Source organism: Arachis ipaensis, chromosome B1, assembly GCF_059453495.1.
Source record: "Arachis ipaensis isolate K30076 ecotype BB chromosome B1, ASM5945349v1, whole genome shotgun sequence".
Lineage (NCBI taxonomy): Eukaryota > Viridiplantae > Streptophyta > Magnoliopsida > Fabales > Fabaceae > Arachis > Arachis ipaensis.
In genome coordinates, this window is record NC_142436.1 from 56,564,484 (window position 1) to 56,579,041 (window position 14,558).

General features: G+C 39.5%; 1 protein-coding gene and 1 non-coding gene across 2 annotated transcripts in view; one reads left to right on the top strand and one right to left on the bottom strand.

The window, feature by feature from the left end:
• Positions 1–14,558, bottom strand: part of LOC148576660 (uncharacterized) — an 87,576-nt gene that overhangs the window by 40,610 nt on the left and 32,408 nt on the right. The gene's annotated exons all lie outside the window — the stretch shown is intronic.
• Positions 3,762–3,865, top strand: LOC148576662 (small nucleolar RNA R71). The gene has a single exon (XR_015903049.1). It is a non-coding gene; the product is annotated as a small nucleolar RNA R71 (small nucleolar RNA).

The window sequence follows — 14,558 nt, forward strand, 5'->3', positions numbered from 1 at the left end:
TGATGGTGGCGTTTTCTTCTTGAGGAACCAATGATGTCCTTGAGCTCTTCTATGTCTCTTCCTTGTCTTTGTTGCTCCTCCCTCATTGCTTTTTGATCTTCTCTTATTTCATGGAGCATGATGGAGTGCTCTTGATGTTCCACCCTTAGTTGTCCCATATTGGAACTCAATTCTCCTAAGGAGGTGTTGATTTGCTCCTAATAGTTTTGTGGAGGAAAGTGCATTTGAGGCATCTCCGGGATCTCATGGTGATGAGCTTCATACGCCTCTTGAGCTCCATGACTGGGCTCTCTTGCTTGCTCTATCTTTTTCTTAGTGATGGGCTTGTCCTCTTTGATGAGAATATCTCCCTCTATGTCAATCCCAGCCGAATTGCATAGGTGGCAAATAAGGTGAGGAAAGGCTAACCTTGCCATAGTGGAGGACTTGTCAGCCACCTTGTAGAGTTCTTGAGGTATAATCTCATGAACTTCCACCTCTTCTCCAATCATGATGCTATGGATCATGATGGCCCGGTCTATAGTAACTTCAGACCGGTTGCTAGTGGGAATGATTGAGCATTGAATGAACTCCAACCATCCTCTAGCTACAGGCTTGAGGTCCAATCTTCTTAGTTGAACCGGCTTGCCTTTGGAGTCAATCTTCCATTGAGCTCCTTCTACACATATGTCCATAAGGACTTGGTCCAACCTTTGATCAAAGTTGACTCTCCTTGTGTAGGGGCGTGCGTTCTCTTCCATGTTTGGCAAGTTGAACGCCAACCTCACATTTTCCGGAATAAAATCTAAGTATTTCCCCCGAACCATTGTAACATAGTTCTTTGGATTCGGGTTCTTACTTTGATCATGGTTCTTGGTGATCCATGCATTGGCATAGAACTCTTGAACCATTAGGATGCCGACTTGTTGGATGGGATTTGTTAGAACTTCCCAACCTCTTCTTTGAATTTCATGTCAGATCTCCGGATACTCATTTCTTTTGAGTTTGAAAGGGACCTCGGGGATCACCTTCTTCTTGGCCACAACATCATAGAAGTGGTCTTGATGGGCTTTGGAGATGAACCTTTCCATCTCCCATGACTCGGATGTGGAAGCTTTTGTCATCCCTTTCCCCTTTCTAGAGGATTCTTCGGTCTTAGGTGCCATCAATGGTAATGGAAAAACAAAAAGCTTATGCTTTTACCACACCAAACTTAGAATTTTACTCGCCCTCGAGCAAGAGAAGAAAGAATAGATGAAGAAGAAGAGATGGAGGAGAGGGAGAGTGGGAAGTGTTTCGGCCAAGAAGGGTGTAGAGGGGTGTGTTGTGTGAATTTGATGAAGAATGGAGGGCTTTATATAGGGAAGGGAGGGGGGTTAAGGTTCGGCCATATGGGTGGGTTTGGGTAGGAAATTAGTTTTGAATTTTGAAGGTAGGTGGAGCTTATGAGGTAGGTTTATGGGGAAGAGTGGGTGGATGTGAGTGGTGAAGGTTTAATGGGGAAGAGGGATGGAGGTGATAGGTGAAGGGTTTTGGGGAAGAGTGTTTATGGGATTGTGTGAAAGAGGGGTGAGAAGAAGTGAGTGGAGGTAGGTGGGGATCCTGTGGGGTCCACAGATCCTGAGATGATCCTGTGGGGTCCACAGATCCTGAGGTGTTCAAGGATTTACAACCTTGCACCAAATTAGGCATGTAAAATGCCCTTGCACACAACTCTGGGCGTTCAGCGCCAGGTTGGTGCCCATTTTGGGCGTTCAACGCCCATTTGTTGCCATTTCTGGCGTTGAACGCCAGAACCATGCTTGTTCTGGGCGTTCAGCGCCAGGATGCTGCCCATTTTGGGCGTTCAGCGCCAGAACCATGCTCTGTTCTGGCGTTGAACGCCAGGCAAATGCTCCTCCAGGGTGTGATTTTTCTTCTGCTGTTTTTGATTCTGTTTTCAATTTTTATATTTATTTTGTGACTCCACATGATCATGTACCTATAAAGACATATAACTAAGAAAAATATTGTTAGATAAATAAAAATTGGGTTGCCTCCCAACAAGCGCTTCTTTAATGTCAATAGCTTGACAGTAGGCTCTCATGGAGCCTCACAGATGTTCAGAGCATTGTTGAGACTCTCCAACACCAAACTTAGAGTTTGGATATGGGAGTTCAACACCAAACTTAGAGTTTGGTTGTGGCCTCCCAACACCAAACTTAGTGTTTGACTGTGGGGGCTTTGGTTGACTCTGCTTTGAGAGAAGTTTTTTTTGCTTCCTCTCCATGGATGCAGAGAGAGATCCTTGAGTTGTAAACACAAGGTTGTCCTCATTCAATTAAAGGATTAATTCTCCTCTGTCCACATCAATCACAGCTCTTGCTGTGGCTAGGAAAGGTCTTCCTAGGATGATGGATTCATCCTCTTCCTTTCCAGTATCCAGGACTATAAAATCAGTAGGGATGTAAAGGCCTTCAACCTTTACTAACACGTCCTCTACTTGTCCATAAGCCTATTTTCTTGAATTGTCTGCCATCTCTAATGAGATTTTAGCAGCTTGCACCCCATAGATTCCCAGTTTCTCTATTACAGAGAGGGGCATGAGGTCTATTCCTGAACCAAGGTCACACAGAGCCTTAAAGATCATGGTGCCTATGGTACAAGGTATTATGAACTTTCCAGGATCCTGTCTCTTCTGAGGCAATGTCAGTTGATCCAGATCACTTAGTTCATTAATGAACAAGGGAGGTTCATCTTCCCAAGTATCAATGCCAAATAATTTGGTATTCAGCTTCATGATTGCACCAAGAAACTTGGCAGTTTGCTCTTCAGTAACATCCTCATTCTCTTCAGAAGAGGAATACTCATCAGAGCTCATGAAGGGTATAAGGAGGTTTAATGGAATCTCTATGGTCTCTAGATGAGCCTCAGAGTCCTTTGGTTCCTCAGAGGGAAGCTCCTTATTGACCACTGGACGTCCCAGGAGGTCTTCCTCCTTGGGATTCATGTCCTCTCCTTCCTTTACAGGTTCGGCCATGGTGCTTATGTCAATGGCCTTGCACTCTCCTTTTGGATTCTCTTCTGTATTGCTTGGGAGAGTACTAGGAGGGATTTCAGTGATCCTTTTACTCAGCTAGCCCACTTGTGCTTCCAGATTTCTAATGGAAGACCTTGTTTCATTCATGAAACTTACAGTGGCCTTGGATAGATCAGAGACTAAGTTTGCTAAATTAGAAGTATTTTGTTCAGAGTTCTCTGTCTGTTGCTGAGTGGATGATGGAAAAGGTTTATTATTGTTAAACCTGTTTCTTCCACCATTATTAAAGCCTTGTTGAGGCTTTTGATCCTTCCATGAGAAATTTGGATGATTTCTCCATGATGAGTTATAGGTGTTTCCATAAGGTTCACCTAAGTAATTTACCTCTGCTATTGCAGGGTTCTCAGGATCATAAGCTTCTTCTTCATAAGAAGCCTCTTGAGTACTGTTAGATGCAGCTTGCATTCCATTCAGACTCTGAGAGATCATATTGACTTGCTGAGTCAATATTTTATTCTGAGCCAGTATGGCATTCAGAGTATCAATCTCAAGAACTCCCTTCTTCATAGGCGTCCCATTACTCACAGGATTCCTCTCAGAAGTGTACATGAACTGGTTATTAGCAACCATGTCAATGAGTTCTTGAGCTTCTACAGGCGTTTTCTTTAGGTGAATGGATCCACCTGCAGAAGTGTCCAGTGACATCTTTGATAGCTCAGATAAACCATCATAGAATATATCCAGGATGGTCCATTCTGAAAGCATGTCAGAAGGACACTTTTTGGTCAGCTGTTTGTATCTTTCCCAAGCTTCATAGAGGGATTCACCATCTTTTTGTTTGAAGGTTTGAACATCCACTCTGAGCTTGCTCAGCTTTTGAGGAGGAAAGAACTTGGCTAAAAAAGCCGTGACCAGCTTATCCCAAGAGTTCAGGCTATCTTTAGGTTGAGAGTCCAACCATAATCTAGCTCTATCTCTTACAGCAAATGGGAAAAGTATGAGCCTGTAGACTTCAGGATCTACTCCATTAGTCTTAACAGTATCACAGATCTACAAGAATTCAGTTAAGAACTGAAAAGGATCTTCAGATGGAAGTCCATGAAACTTGCAGTTCTGCTGCATCAGAGAAACTAATTGAAGTTTCAGCTCAAAATTGTTTGCTCCAATGGTAGGAATAGTGATGCTTCTTCCATGTAAATTGGAATTAGGTGCAGTAAAGTCACTAAGCATCCTCCTTGCATTATTATTATTTTCGGCTGCCATCTCCTCTTCCTGTTCGAAAATTTCTGAAAGGTTATCTTTGGATTGTTGTAATTTAGCTTCTCTTAGTTTTCTTTTCAGAGTCCTTTCAAGTTCTGGATCTGCTTCAACAAGAATATTCTTGTCCTTGCTCCTGCTCATATGACAAAGAAGAGGGCACAGAAAAAATAATAATAATAATATGGATCCTTTATACCACAGTATAGGGATCCCTTTGTGAGTGGAAGAAAAGAGGGAGACAAAGAATGTGATGTAAAGAAAGAAACACAACTGTGAGGAGGGCAGAGATGTGAGATGAGATGTTAGTAAATGAATAAATAAATAGAATAAGATGGGAGAGGGAGAATTTTCGAAAATAATTTTTGAAAAAGAGTTAGTGATTTTCGAAAATAGTTTTTGAAAAAGGTTAGTATTTTTTCGAAAAATTTTTAAATCAAAAATAAAAATAATTAGTTAATAAAAAAAAGAAATTTTTGAAAAAGAGGGAAGATAATTTCGAAAATTAGAGAGAGAGAGAGTTAGTTAGGTAGTTTTGAAAAAGTTAAGAAACAAACAAAAAGTTAGTTAGTTAGTTGAAACAAATTTTGAAAAGATAAGAAGTTAGGAAGTTGGAAAAGATATTTTGAAATCAGATTTTTGAAAAAGATAAGATGAGAAGATATTTTTGAAAAGATATGATAGAAATTAGTTTTTTTGAAAAAGATTTGATTTTTAAAATCACAATTAATGACTTGATTCATAAGAAATCATGAGATATGATTCTAGAACTTAAAGTTTGAATCTTTCTTAACAAGCAAGTAACAAACTTGAAATTTTTGAATCAAAACATTAATTGTTATTGTTATTTTCGAAAATATGATGTAAAATTAAGAAAAATATTTTTGAACTTTTCGAAAATAACTAAGAAAAATGAAAAAGATTTGATTTTTGAAAAAGATTTTGAAAAAGATAAGATTTTTAAATTGAAAATTTGATTTGACTCATAAGAAACAACTTGATTTTAAAAATTTTTGAAAAAGTTAACTCAAATTTTCGAATTTGATGAGAGGGAAGAAGGGAAAGATATTTTTTTTATTTTTGAATTTTTATGATGAGAGAGAAAAACAAGAAAAATGATGCAATGCATGAAATTTTTAGATTAAAACAATGAATGCATGCAAGAATACTATGAATGTCAAGATGAACACCAAGAACACTATGAATGTCAAGATGAACATCAAGAACACATTTTTGAAAAGTTTTTAATGCAAGGAAAACATGCAAGACACCAAACTTAGAATTCTTTAATGCTTAGACACTAAGAATTCAAGAATGTATATGAAAAACAAGAAAAGACACAAAACATGCAAATGCAAAGATCAAACAAGAAGACTTACCAAGAACAACTTGAAGACCATGAAGAACACTATGAATGCATGAATTTTAGAAAAATGCAAGATGCACATGCAATTGACACCAAACTTATAACATGACTCAAGACTCAAACAAGAAACAGAAAAATATTTTTGATTTTTATGATTTTATGATTTTTTTGGATTTTTTCAAAAATTATTTTGTAAAAGAAAAATAAGGATTCTAGAATTTTTAATATGAATTCCAGGAATCTTGCATTCTTAGTCTAAATCTTCAGTCCAGGAATTAGACATGGCTCACTAGCCAGCCAAGCTTTCAATGAAAGCTCCAGTCCAAAACACTAGACATGGCCAATGGCCAGCCAAGCTTCAGCAAACATAGATACCTCTCATGTATACAACAACTGATATTTCATCCAACTTCATATACTTATGAGTGGAAGCCTCAGTCCAAAAGAATTAGACATGGCTTTACAGCCAACCAGGCTTCATGAAACGCTAGAATTCATTCTTAAAAATTCTGAAGAAAAATATATTTTTGAAAATATATTTTTTTTTTTCGAAAAAAAAAGGAGAAAATTTTGAAAAGAAAACGAAAAGAAAGTTACCTAATATGAGCAACAAGATGAACCGTCAATTGTCCAAACTCGAACAATCCCCGGCAACGGCGCCAAAAATTTGGTGCGCGGAAATTGTGATTACACTTTAATTATGTAAAATTCATCACTCTTTCTTTCCCTGGTAATGGCGCCAAAAACATGATGCCAATACCATGGTTCACAACTTCGCACAACTAACCAGCAAGTGCGCTGGGTCGTCCAAGTAATACCTTACGTGAGTAAGGGTCGAATCCCACGGAGATTGTTGGTATGAAGCAAGCTATGGTCACCTTGTAAATCTCAGTCAGGCAGATATAAATTGATAATGGTGTTTTCGAAAATAATATAATAAAATAGGGATAGAAATACTTATGTAATTCATTGGTGAGAATTTCAGATAAGCGAATAGAGATGCTTTCGTTCCTCTGAACCTCTGCTTTCCTGCTATCTTCATCCAATCAGTCTTATTCCTTTCCATGGCTGGCTTTATGTGATGCATCACCACTGTCAATGGCTACTTTCGGTCTTCTCTCGGGAAAATGATCCAAATGCCCTGTCACGGCACGGCTAATCGTCTGGAGGTATCACCCTTGTCAATGGCTTCATCTTATCCTCTCAGTGAAAATGGTCAACGCACCGTGTCATGGCACGGCTATTCATCTGTCGGTTCTCGATCATGCTGGAATAGGATTTACTATCCTTTTGTGTCTATCACTACGCCCAACAATCGTGAATTTGGAGCTTGTCATAGTCATTCATTCATTGAATCCTACTCGGAATACCACAGACAAGGTTTAGACCTTCCGAATTCTCTTGAATGCCACCATCATTCTAGCTTACACCATGAAGATTCCGATTAAGAGATCTAAGAGATACTCATTCAGTCGAAGGTAGAACGAAAGTGGTTGTCAGGCATGCGTTCATAGGGAATGATGATGATTGTCACGTTCATCACATTCAGGTTGAAGAGCGAATTAATATCTTAGAAGCGAAATAAGATGAATTGAATAGAAAACAGTAGTACTTTGCATTAATCTTTGAGGAACAGCAGAGCTCCACACCTTAATCTATGGAGTGTAGAAACTCTACCGTTAAAAATACATAAGTGATAATGGAGTTCATTGGTCTTGGCCCTAGAGGGGGAACCGGAGTAACCAAGACTACTATGATCCGAAGATGAAACTCACGATGTCTAATACAATAGTAAAATGTCCTATTTATAATAAACTAGCTACTAGGGTTTACAGAAGTAAGTAATTGATGCATAAATCCACTTCCGGGGCCCACTTGGTGTGTGCTTGGGCTGAGCTTGAGTGTTGCACGTGTAGAGGTCGTTCTTGGAGTTGAACGCCAGTTTTTGTGCCAGTTTGGGCGTTCAACTCTGGTTTTGGATCCTTTTCTGGCGCTGGACGCCAGATTTGGGCAGAGAGCTGGCGTTGAACGCCAGTTTGCGTCGTCTAAACTTGGCCAAAGTATGGACTATTATATATTGCTGGAAAGCCCTGGATGTCTACTTTCCAACGCAATTGGAAGCGTGCCATTTCGAGTTCTGTAGCTCCAGAATATCCACTTTGAGTGCAGGGAGGTCAGAATCCAACAACATCAGCAGTCCTTTTTCAACCTCTGAATCTGATTTTTGCTCAAATCCCTCAATTTCAGTCAGAAAATACCTGAAATCACAGAAAAACACACAAAATCATAGTAAAGTCCAGAAATGTGAATTTAACATAAAAACTAATGAAAATATCCCTAAAAGTAACTAGATTCTACTAAAAACATACTAAAAACAATGTCAAAAAGCGTATAAATTATCCGCTCATCATATACTAAGGACTATAACAACGTAAAAATGCATATGAAAAACAACAAAACACACAAAACAAGAGAATTTAAAGATCAGAGCAATGAAATCATCAAGAACAACTTGAAGATCAATGAAGAACATATTGCATGTTTTCGAAAAATGCAAGAAGAATGCACTTGACACCAAACTTAAAAATTGATACTAGATTCAAACAAGAAACATAAAATATTTTTTAATTTTATGGTTTTATAAATTTTTTTTTGTGATTTTCGAAACTTATATGGAGAAAGAAAATATAGAGAATTAAAACTTTTAATAAGAATTCCAGGAATCATGCAATGTTAGTCTAAAGCTTCAGTCTAAAAAGATTAGACATGTTTGGCCAAGCTTCAGTAGGACATTACATTCAATAGCTAAATTGATGAGAATCAATCAGCTTTTGTGATGGTGGGAACATCACCTTGAAACTCTAGAATTCATTCTTAAAAATTCTGAAAAAAATACCTAATCTAAGCAACAAGATGAACCGTCAGTTGTCCAAACTCGAACAATCCCCGGCAACGGCGCCAAAAACTTGGTGCACGAAATTGTGATCATCAACAACGGTGCCAAAGGACTTGGAGCTCTCAAATGTGAATCACACTTTGTCACAATTCCGCACAACTAACCAGCAAGTGCACTAGGTCCTCCAAGTAATAAACCTTACATGAGTAAGGGTCGATCCCACGGAGACTGTCGGCTTGAAGCAAGCTATGGTCATCTTGTAAATCTCAGTCAGGCGGATTCAAATGGTTATGGAGTTTAAGGTGATGAAAATAAACATAAAATAAAGATAGAGGTACTTATATAATTCATTGGTGGATTTCAGATAAGCGTATGAAGTTGCTTTGTTCCCCTTGAACCTCTGCTTTCCTATTGCCTTCTTCGAATCATTCATACTCCCTTCCATGGCAAGCTTTATGTTGGGCATCACCGTTGTCAATGGCTACCTCCCGTCCTCTCAGTGAAAATGGTCCTGATGCTCTGTCACAACATCGGCTAATCAGCTGTCGATTCTCGATCATGTCGGAATAGGATCCATTGATCCTGTTGCGTCTGTCACACGCCCCACAATCGCGAGTTTGAAGCTCGTCACAGTCATCCCTTCCCAGATCCTACTCAGAATACCACAGACAAGGTTTAGACGTTCCGGATCTCAGGAATGGCTGCCATTAATTCTAGCCTATACCACGAAGGTTCCAATCTTAGATTAGAAACCCAAGAGATACGCATTCAAGCCATTGCTAGTAGAACAGAGGTGGTTGTCAGGCACATGTTCATAGGTGAGAATGATGATGAGTGTCACGGATCATCACATTCATCAAGTTGAAGAACGAATGAATATCTTGGAGAAGAAATAGACTTGAGTTGAATAGAAAAACAATAGTACTTGTATTAATTCATGAAGAACAACAGAGCTCCACACCTTAATCTTTGGTGTGTAGAAACTCCACCGTTGAGAATACATAAGAACAAGGTCCAGGCATGGCCGTGAGGCCAGCCCCCAAACATGTCTAAGATAGCATAAGACTTATCAAAGATTGAAAATACAATAGTATAAGGTCCTATTTATAGAGAACTAGTAGCCTAGGGTTACAGAAATCAGTAATTAATGCAGAAATCTTCTTCCGGGCCCATTGGTATGTGCTTGGGCTGAGCATTGAAGCTTCCATGTGTAGATACTTTTCTTGGAGTTAAACGCCAGCTTTTGTGCCAGTTTTGGAGTTAAACGCCAGAATTCTTAAGCTGACTTGGAACACCTGTTTGGGCCATCAAATCTCGGGCAAAGTATAGACTATTATATATTGCTGGAAAGCCCAAGATGTCTACTTTCCAACGCAATTCAGAGCGCACCAATTGGGCTTCTATAGCTCCAAAAAATCCATTTTGAGTGCAGGGAGGTCATAATCCAACAGCATCTGCAGTCCTTTTTTAGCCTCTGAATCAGATTTTTGCTCAAGTCCCTCAATTTCAGCCAGAAAATACCTGAAATCACAGAAAAACACACAAACTCATAGTAAAGTCCAGAAGAGTGATTTTTATTTAAAAACTAATAAAAATATAATAAAAACTAATTAAAATATACTAAAAATATACTAAAAACAATGCCAAAAAGCGTATAAATTATCCGCTCATCAATGACCAACTTGCTGAAGCAGATGCAATTGAATCAACAACAAGTTCAGCAAGCTCAACCTTCTGCAGCACAGCAAAGCCAACAGTTAGTCCCACAGAGAGTTTGCGGAATTTGTGCTGATTATAGCCATTATACTGATGAATGCCCACAACTCCAACATGAAGACAACATGGTGGCATCCACTCATAACTTCTATGACCGCCCCAACCCAGGGTACAATCAAAGTGGAAATAATAACCATGGATGGCAGGACAATTCTAACCAGAATTGGAGGGACAACAATAATAGAGGAGGCAGAGATAATCAGGAAAATCAGAGGTGGAATAATAACAACAACAGGCGGCAGAACCAACCTTACAGAGCACCTCACCTGAGGCAATCCCAAGGACCACAGAATACCCAACAGCAGACCTCTCAATTTACTCATTCTTCTTTATCTCCTAATGAAGAGTTACTACAATCTTTTGAGCGGAGACAACATACCATGGAAAATAACATTATGAATAACATTAATGCCAGTCTGAATGGTCTGACCTCTACTTTGCAAGCTCTTGTTTCACAGATTGGATCAATGCAAAATTTCAGTAACCAACCTTCAAGCTCCACTGGAATCCCCTCTCAACCATTACCCAATCCAAAGGGAGGCATTAATGCCATCACCCTGAGGTCCGGAACCACACTGCAGGAGAGGAATCAGGAGGAGCCAAGCTCACCAGAACATGCCTCAGCTGAAGAGGTAGTAGAAATAGAAGATGTCGAAGAAGAAGAGGACATACAGGACATAGCTGAAGAAGAAGAAGTGCAACCACAAGAGGAAGCACCAAAAGGCGCAGACACTGCAGAAAACACTACTCCCATTCCCTTTCCACAACTTGCAAGGAAGCCCAGGAAGCAACTGGAACCCGATCCCAAAATGGTAGAAATATTAAAAAAGGTTGAGGTAACCGTTCCTCTTTTTGATGTTATTCAACAAGTACCTAAATATGCAAAGTTTCTAAAAGATTTATGTATACATAAGGACAAAATTCATGAATTAGAAACTATTCCTTTAGGTAGTTCCATATCTGCTTTAATGGGAGGATTACCTGAGAAGTGTAGTGACCCAGGTCCTTGTATAGTTAGTTGTACTATTAGTGGAGTAGTAATTTATGATTGCATGTGTGATTTAGGAGCCTGTGTTAGTATAATGCCTTTGTCTATATATGATATTTTGAGGCTCCCTCCCTTAAAAAGGTCGGCAGCTCGTTTTGTGTTAGCAGATAAAAGCATTATTACAGTGGCTGGAGTTGCTGAAGATGTTTTAGTGAACATTAAAGGTCTTACATTTCCCACTGATTTTTATATCTTGGAGATGCCCCATAATGACTCAGATAAGCCATCATCAATCCTACTTGGAAGACCATTCCTGAAGACATCAAAATTCAAATTGGATGCTTTTTCAGGAACATACTCTTTTGAAATAGATGGCCGAATAGTAATCTTCAATCTGAATGGAGTCATAAACAACCCTCCAGAAGATCATTCTATCTTCCAGTGTGATATCATAGACAAAACTGTAGCTGCAGTTCACAAGGAAGAATTAGAAGAGAGGCACACTGGACAAGGTCCAAGTGTGGGGACCCTCTTAACTGACAATGAGGGCATTTTGCCATTTTCACAAGCTCCAGATAATCCAGAGCCTGCCCATGATCAGAAGTTAGAGTTAAAACCCCTCCCTCCACATCTCAAATATGCTTACTTTGAAGATGAGCAGAAGTTTACGGTTATCATTGCAGGGGAACTTACTTCTCAACAAGAAGAGCAGTTACTTGATGTACTGAGGAGGCACAAGAAGGCAATTGGGTGGAGTTTAGCAGACATAGTAGGCATCAACCCTCAAGTATGTGAGCATAGAATATTTTTAGAAGAGGGAGCAAGACATGTCCGTCTACTCCAAAGAAGATTGAATCCCACTATCTTGGAAGTTGTCAAAAAGGAAGTGACTAGAATATTGGAAGCAGGTATCATCTATCCCATTTCAGACAGTGAATGGGTTAGCCCAATACAAGTGGTGCCCAAGAAGTCTGGAGTCACTACAGTGAAGAATGAGCATGGAGAGCTCATAGCAATTAGAGTTCAGAATGCTTGGAGAGTCTGCATTGATTACAGGCGTCTCAACCAAGCCACCCGTAAGGATCACTACCCACTTCCATTCATTGATCAAATGCTGGATCGCCTGTCAGGTAAATCACATTATTGCTTTTTAGATGGTTACACAGGTTATTTTCAGATTCATATAGCTCCTGAGGATCAGGAAAAGACCACTTTTACATGTCCTTTTGGGACTTATGCTTACAGGAGAATGCCCTTTGGCTTGTGCAATGCACCAGCTACTTTTCAAAGGTGTATGATGAGTCTTTTCTCTGATCTTATTGAGGACTGTATGGAAGTTTTTATGGATGATTTTAGTGTTTATGGTGATTCTTTTAGCCTTTGCTTAGATGGATTATCTAGAGTATTGGATAGATGTGTCAGTACAAACCTTGTATTAAATTTTGAAAAATGTCACTTTATGGTAAAACAAGGGATTGTACTAGGACATGTGGTATCTAATACCGGCATTTCTGTAGACCCAGCAAAGGTGAATGTTATTTCTAGTTTACCTTACCCCTCTTCTATGAGGGAAGTCCGTTCGTTCCTTGGCCATGCAGGTTTTTACAGGAGATTTATTAAGGACTTCAGTAAGGTAGCACTTCCCTTATCCAGATTACTGCAGAAGGATATTGAGTTCGAGTTTAGTGATGATTGCAAACGAGCGTTTGATAAGCTGAAGACCGCCCTGACTCAAGCTTCAATTGTGAGAGGACCAGACTAGAGCCAGCCGTTTGAAATAATATGCGATGCTTCCAACCATGCAGTAGGAGCAGCGCTGGCTCAGCGCGAAGGTAAGGACCCTTTTGTTATTGCTTATGCGTCTAAGACTTTAGACGCTGCCCAGTCCAATTATACTACTACTGAGAAAGAGCTTCTTGCTATTATTTTTGCTCTGGATAAATTCCGAGCTTATTTACTTGGTACTATAGTAGTAGTGTATTCGGACCATGCAGCTTTAAAGTATCTATTATCTAAAAAGGAGTCCAAACCAAGACTTATACGTTGGATACTGCTATTACAAGAATTTGATTTAGAAATAAAGTATAGGAGTGGTAACCAGAATTTAGTGGCAGACCACTTGAGTCGCCTTGAGCACATTAAGGATGATTCTACTCCTATAGATGATAATTTTCCATTTGATAACCTGTAAGCAGTATCTGAGGTATCTCCTTGGTATGCACCTGTAGCTAATTATCTAGTTAGCCGCACATTTCCTCCAAACTTTTCTAAGCACCAAAGGGACAAGCTGAAAAGCGAGTCTAAATATTATATATGGGATGACCCATATTTATGGAGATGTGGCGCTGATCAGGTAATTAGATGGTGTGTGCCTCAATCAGAATTCCAGTCCATCTTAGATGCCTGTCAATCATCTGAGAGTGGAGGACATTTTGGCCCCCAAAGAACTGCTAGAAAAATCTTAGATTGTGGATTCTGGTGGCCTACTCTTTTTAGAGACGCTGCTAAATTTTGTAAATCTTGCCTCCCATGCCAAAAATTTGGTAATATATCCAAGAGGGATGAGATGCCTCAATAATATATTCTTTTCTGTGAAATCTTTGATGTTTGGGGCATTGACTTCATGGGTCCATTTCCAAATTTTAATGGTTATTTTTATATATTGTTAGCTGTGGATTACGTTTCCAAATGGGTGGAAGCAATTCCTACCTGCACTGATGATGCTAACACTATTGTTTCTTTTGTGAGAAACCATATTATCTGTCGCTTTGGATCCCCACGAGCAATCGTGAGCGATCAAGGCACCTATTTTTGTAACAGAAGACTAACAGGACTAATGAAGAAGCATGGGATAATTCATAAGGTTGAAACAACATACCATCCTCAGACCAATGAGCAAGCCGAGGTATCAAATAGAGAGATAAAGCGTATCTTGCAGAAGATAGTAAAGCCTCATAGAAGAGACTGGAGCACCAGGCTACAAGATGCACTCTGGGCATACAGAACAGCATACAAAACACCTATTGGGATGAGTCCTTTTCGCTTAGTTTATGGAAAAGCTTGTCATCTCCCGGTAGAAATAGAGCACAAAGCCTTTTGGGCAGTCAAGGAGTGCAATATGGGAATTGAGAAAGCTGGAGCTGAAAGGAAGTTGCAACTGCAAGAACTGGAGAGCCTTCGCCTAGAAGCTTATGAGAACTCAAGACTACACAAGGAGAAGATGAAGGCTGTACATGACCAGGACATCAAGAGGAAAGAGTTCCAACCTGGGGACTCA